Source organism: Citrus clementina, unplaced genomic scaffold, assembly GCF_000493195.1.
Source record: "Citrus clementina cultivar Clemenules unplaced genomic scaffold, Citrus_clementina_v1.0 scaffold_2, whole genome shotgun sequence".
In the NCBI taxonomy this organism is placed as follows: Eukaryota; Viridiplantae; Streptophyta; class Magnoliopsida; order Sapindales; family Rutaceae; genus Citrus; species Citrus x clementina.
This window is the reverse complement of record NW_006262688.1, coordinates 1803305-1809104: the sequence shown is the minus strand read 5'-3', so window position 1 is coordinate 1809104 and position 5800 is coordinate 1803305. Positions and strand designations below refer to the sequence as shown.

Genomic DNA, 5800 nt, shown 5'->3' with positions numbered 1-5800 from the left:
CATTGCGAATTTCTTCAAGTTCTGCTAGTTGTAATCTTCTTTCTGAGCTAGTTTACTGCATGTCATAGTTGAATTTCTTGATGGCCTAATATGCACGATGCTCGAGTTCCACAGGTAGGTGGCAAACTTTTCCATACACTAGCCTGTAGGGTGACATCCCAATCGGGGCTTGAAAGCCGTTCTATATGCCCATAATGCATCATCAAGTCTTAATGACTAATCTTTTCTGTTTGGCCTCACCGTATTTTTTAATATGTGTTTTATTTCTCGATTGAAGATCTCAACTTGGCCACTGGTTTGCGGATGATATGGGGTTGCCACTTTGTGAGTGGTTGAATACTTTGTCAAAAGATTTTTGAATGCTTTGTTACAAAAGTGGGCACCACCATCACTGATTATCGCTCGAGGGAATCCAAAGGGTGAAACAATGTTGCTTTTCAAAAATCCTATCACCACCTTGTGATCATTGGTTCTTCATGAAATTGCTTTTACCCATTTCGATACATAGTCAACAGAAACCAATATGTATTGATGGCCAAAAGAAGGGGGAAATGGTCCCATAAAGTCGATACCCTATACATAAAAAATCTCAACCACTAAAATAGAATTTAGTGGCATCATATTCCTTCGCGTAATGCTCCCCATTCGTTGACACCTATCACATGAAGAACAAAAAGTGTAAGCGTCTCGAAATATAGTTGGCTAATAGAAACCACATTGTAAAACTTTAGTCACTGTTTTCTTAGCGTTGAAATGGCCTCCACAAGCTTGTTCATGGCAGAATGAAAGGATATTTTGAATTTCACTTTCTGGGACACATCGTCTAACAATTTGATCTGCACAATACTTGAACAAATACGGGTCATCCCAAAAGAAATTCTTTATTTCTGCAAAAAATTTGGCCTTGTCTTGCTGAGTCCAATGCTCTGGAAGTTGACTTGTAGCAAGATAATTAATGATATCAGCATACGGCGGTAATACTTCCACACTCATCAGTTGTTCATCTGAGAATGACTCATTCAATGTTAATGGTTCTGTAATTGTGTCAAAATGGAGACGAGAGAGATGGTCTGCCATAACATTTTCTATGCCTTTCTTATCTTTAAATTCCAAGTCGAATTCTTGCAAAAGTAACACCCAACGAATTAGTCTAGCTTTTGCATCTTTCTTTGTGAGAAGATATTTAAGAGCAGCATGATCTATGAACACAATTATTTTACAACCAATGAGATAAGATCAAAATTTTTCCAATGCAAACACTACTGCTAACATTTCTTTTTTAGTAGTTGAATAGTTCAATTGTGCATCATTCAATGTCATACTAGCATAGTAAATAATATGGGAATTCGATCAACTCTTTGTCCTAATACTATTACTACTGCATAATCAGATGCATCACAATTGAGTTCAAATGGTAAGCTCCAGTTTGGAGGCTGAATGATGGGTGATGATGTCAACAACTGCTTTAATTTTTCAAATGCCACAAGACATAAATCATTAAAGATAAAAGGTACATCCTTAGCAAGTAGATTGCATAAGGGTCTAGAAACTTTGTTAAAATGTTTAATGAAACGTCTATAAAAACCAGCATGCCCAAGGAAAGATCTTACTTCTCTGACTGTTTTAGTTGGTGGAAGATTAGAATAAGATCCACCTTGGCTTTATCAACCTCAATACCTTTGCTCGAAATGATATGACCGAGAACAATACCTTGTTTTACCATAAAATGACACTTCTCCCAATTTAAGACTAAGTTCTTCTTGATACATCTCTGCAAAACTAGTGTTCGATGATGTAAACATTGATCAAATGAGTCACCAAAGACAGAAAAGTCATCCATAAAGACTTCAAGGAATCGTTCAACCATATCAGAAAAAATGTTTAACATGCATCGTTGAAATGTAGCAAGTGCATTACATAATCCAAATGACATCCTTCTATATGCAAAATTGCCAAAAGGGCAAGTGAAAGTGGTTTTCTCTTGATCTTTTGGTGATATAGGAATCTGATTGTATCCTGAGTAGCCATCTAGAAAGCAATAAAATTCATGGCCTACTAATCTATCAACCATTTGATCGATAAATGATAAAGGAAAATGGTCTTTACGTGTGAAAGAATTCAACTTTCTATAATCAATGCATACACGCCATCTTGTAGTCACTCTAGTGGGTATCAATTCATTATCAACATTGGTAACTACTGTGACTCCTGATTTTTTGGGGACAACTTGCACAAGACTAACCCATGAACTATCAGAAATTGGGTAAATGATACCTGCGTCTAATAGCTTAAGGACTTCAATTCTAACAACTTCTTTCATATTAGGATTTAACCAACGTTGCATTTCCCTAGTAGGTTTAGCATTTTCATCAAGGTGAATGTAATGCATGCAGTCTACTGGGTTTATACCTTTTATGTCCGCTATGATCCATCCTAATGCTCCTTTGTGCTCTTTTAAAACATCCAATAACTTACCTTTTTGTTCGTCATTTAGGGATGATGAGATGATTACCGGCAGAGTACTTTCTTCTCCAAAAAATGCATATTCTAAAGTGTTGGGTAATGGTTTGAGCTCGAGTTTCGGTGATGATTCTGATGATGGGATGAGTTTCTGTTCTGATGGTGCTAGTTGTTCAACTCTTGACTTCCATTTATTAGTGTCCATGGATGGTGCTGAGTTAAGTAGGGCGTTGACCTCATCGACTGATCTGTCAATATCAAAATCCAAACCAAAGTAAGTTAAACATATTTGTAAAGGATCATTACTAAAGTTTGAAAGAAAAGTATTATCAACTAGTGTTTCTATTAAATCCACATAAACAATTCCATCATCTGCATTGTGAGGTTGTTTGACAATGTTGAAGATGTTTAGCTTCATAGTCATGTTGCCAAAGGACAACTGCATATTTCCAGTTATGTATTGAATGTGAGCATCCGTAGTTGCCAAGAAAAGTCGGCCTAGAATAATGGGGATGTGCTTCCTTGAATCTTGTATTGGTTGAGTGTCAATTACAATGAAATCAACACGAAAATAAAATTTGTCTACCTGGATAAGCACGTCCTCCGCAATACCACGAGGTATTTTCGTGGACCGATCTGCAAGTTGTAACACCACTGGAGTTGGGTGTAATTCTCCCAGTCCAAATTTCATGAATACAAAGTAAGGCAACAAATTTACACTAGCTCCTAAATCCAACAGAGCATTCTCAATTGTGTGGTTCCCTATACTACATGAGATAGTGGGGGAGCTTGGGTCTTTGTATTTTAGAGGAATTTTGTGTTGGAGTATAGAACTAACATTTTCTGTTAAAATGCCTTCTTTTGAACGTGCATGTTTCTCTTTTTAGTACCAAGATCTTGAAGAAACTTGGCATAAGATGAAACTTGTTTTATAGCATCAAGTAAAGGGATGTTAACACTTACCTATTTGAAGATTTCAAGAATCTCACCTGTGGATTTTCCCTTATTTCCTTTATCTAACCTCTGAGGAAATGTAGCTTCAGGAACATATTCTCGTGTGTTGGCTTCTTCTTTCTCTTTCGATGGTAAGTCCTCAATATTCACAGGTACAATTTGATTTTCTTTTGTCACCGGTATCTCCACTTTGTTGTCGACTTCTTTTCCTTTTCGTAAGGTCATGACTGCTTTGACCTCTCCATGCTGCTATGGTGAACTGGTACTTGATTCATGTACTCCTTTAGGATTAGACATTGGTTGACTTGGAAATTTACCTTTCTCAACAGTCATTGCCAAGGTCTGAACTGAAGAAGCAAGTTGTCCCACAATCTTCTCGAGGCTTGAAACTGATTGGGCTTGTGAGTTGAAGTCTGCTCTCAACTCATTTCGTAGTCTATCAATAGTGCGATTCTGTTGCTGAATCGTGGAGTGAGTAAGATTCTTGAGATTCTGGAATGAATCCTCCCATGATCTGGGTTGAAAGTAGCTCTAGTTCTGATTGTATGGTCTAAATGGTGGCTGAGAAACTTGAGGAATTTGAGGAATTGGTTGCATTGGTGGAGCTGGAGCTGCTGATCCATTCTGTTGGAAACCTTAAGACCATAAAAAATTGGGGTGGTCTTTCCATCCAGGGTTATATGTGTTGGAGTATGTGTTGTAATTTGATGGTTTTCTCATTACACCTATGGCATTGGCTTGATTTGAGTATGAGTCATGGTCATGTGGCTCTATTGATTTAGCAGTCAATAACGATTCTATTTCTCGAGAGAGGTCTTTAATTATCGCTTTGACTTCTTTAATTTCTGAACTTGACTCGCCAATGTGAACCTCATTTACTCCCTTAATTCTTTTAGTGTTCCTGAGCGATCGATTCCGTTGTTGGGAATTATCTGCTTGTCGCTGGAAGAATTCCCAAATCTCTGATGCACTTTTTGACATTAGCTCTCCTCCACTTGTTGCCATTAGCCATTCTTGCACATTCGGCAATAATCCCTCCAAAACGTATTGGCACTGGTGCCATTTCTCGTACCCATGATGTGGACACTTTAAAAGTAGCCCATTGAATCGCTCCCATGTTTCGAAAAACTGCTCGTCCTCTCTCTGGGTAAACTCTGAGATTTCCCTGTGAATAGCATTGGTTTTATGCACTGGAAATATTTATTCAAAAATTTAGTTACCATTTGTTCCCATGATGTAATGCTATTAGCAGGTAATGTATTGAGCTATAAACGAGCTCTATCCTTTAAAAAAAAATGAGAATAGTCTCAGTTTAACATCATCATCTGAAAAATTCTCATATCTAAATGTTTGACAAACAGCATGAAAATCATTCAAATGATTATATGGGTCCTCATTTTCTAGGCCATAGAATGTTGGGAGACAATTTAGCACACTAGGTTTTAGTTCAAAACTCCTAGCAGCTACATTTGGGTATTTTATGCATGATGTGCTCAAATTAGCTAAGGGACTAAAGTAGTCCTTAAATGGCCTCTCCTGTGGTGGTGCTTATTGTTGCAAATCCATTTTATTTTTAACGTGTTGGTGTGTGCGCAATGTTTTTTCAAGTTCAAGGTCTATAGGCTCAAGATTAGATAATAATGACCTTCGACCATGCATGCAAAGAACGCAAAATAAATGAGAACAAAACAAATAAAAATAAAGAAGAAGGAGAAATTACGGTACTAACCTTATTACACTGTTAAAACATTTCTACAAAAACACACTAAAAAAAATACGTGAAACAAATTTTACTAAAAATTAAAATTAATACGATAAAAAAATTACAAACAAAAATAACTTGAAAATTAAATTACAGAACTTTAAAGAAGAGAAAAAATTATTACCTCAAAATGTAAATTCACTTTTTTTTCTTTCTTTTTTTTAAATTAAAAAAAATTACAAGAAAAATTACTAAAAGAAATTTTTTACAAAAATTAACTCTACAAATTAAAATAACTTACCTCCCTGGCAACGGCGCCAAAAACTTGTTGTGCAAATTTTATTGAACTTGGAAGCAACGAATCTATTGTAGAATAGATTAATGGTGACGAGTGTCGATCCCACGAGGAGATTGATTCTAATTGTGTGTAGATTTAATTTTTTCTAAATGGATGGTTGGATTTGTGGTGAAAGTGACTTCGATTATCCTAAAATTGGAATTGAAATTGCGAGAATAAATTGAAGAGAAATCTATTGAAATGACGTACTTGGGTATCTAGATCCGTATCAACATGAACCATGGGCTAAATATTCTTTATTAGTACTAATTAAATCATGAGGGGGGAATTCATACCTCATGAACGACAATCTAATAAATATGGTGTTAAGGGCTTATCGTGCCAAA

The 5800-nt window shown here is 36.2% G+C and overlaps 1 non-coding gene across 1 annotated transcript; it reads left to right on the top strand.

Annotated features, from left to right (window-relative positions):
- Positions 1-4483: 4483 nt before the first annotated feature.
- Positions 4484-4587, top strand: LOC112101283. Its single transcript, XR_002907410.1, has one exon. It is a non-coding gene; the product is annotated as a small nucleolar RNA R71 (small nucleolar RNA).
- The last annotated feature ends 1213 nt before the right edge of the window (positions 4588-5800 follow it).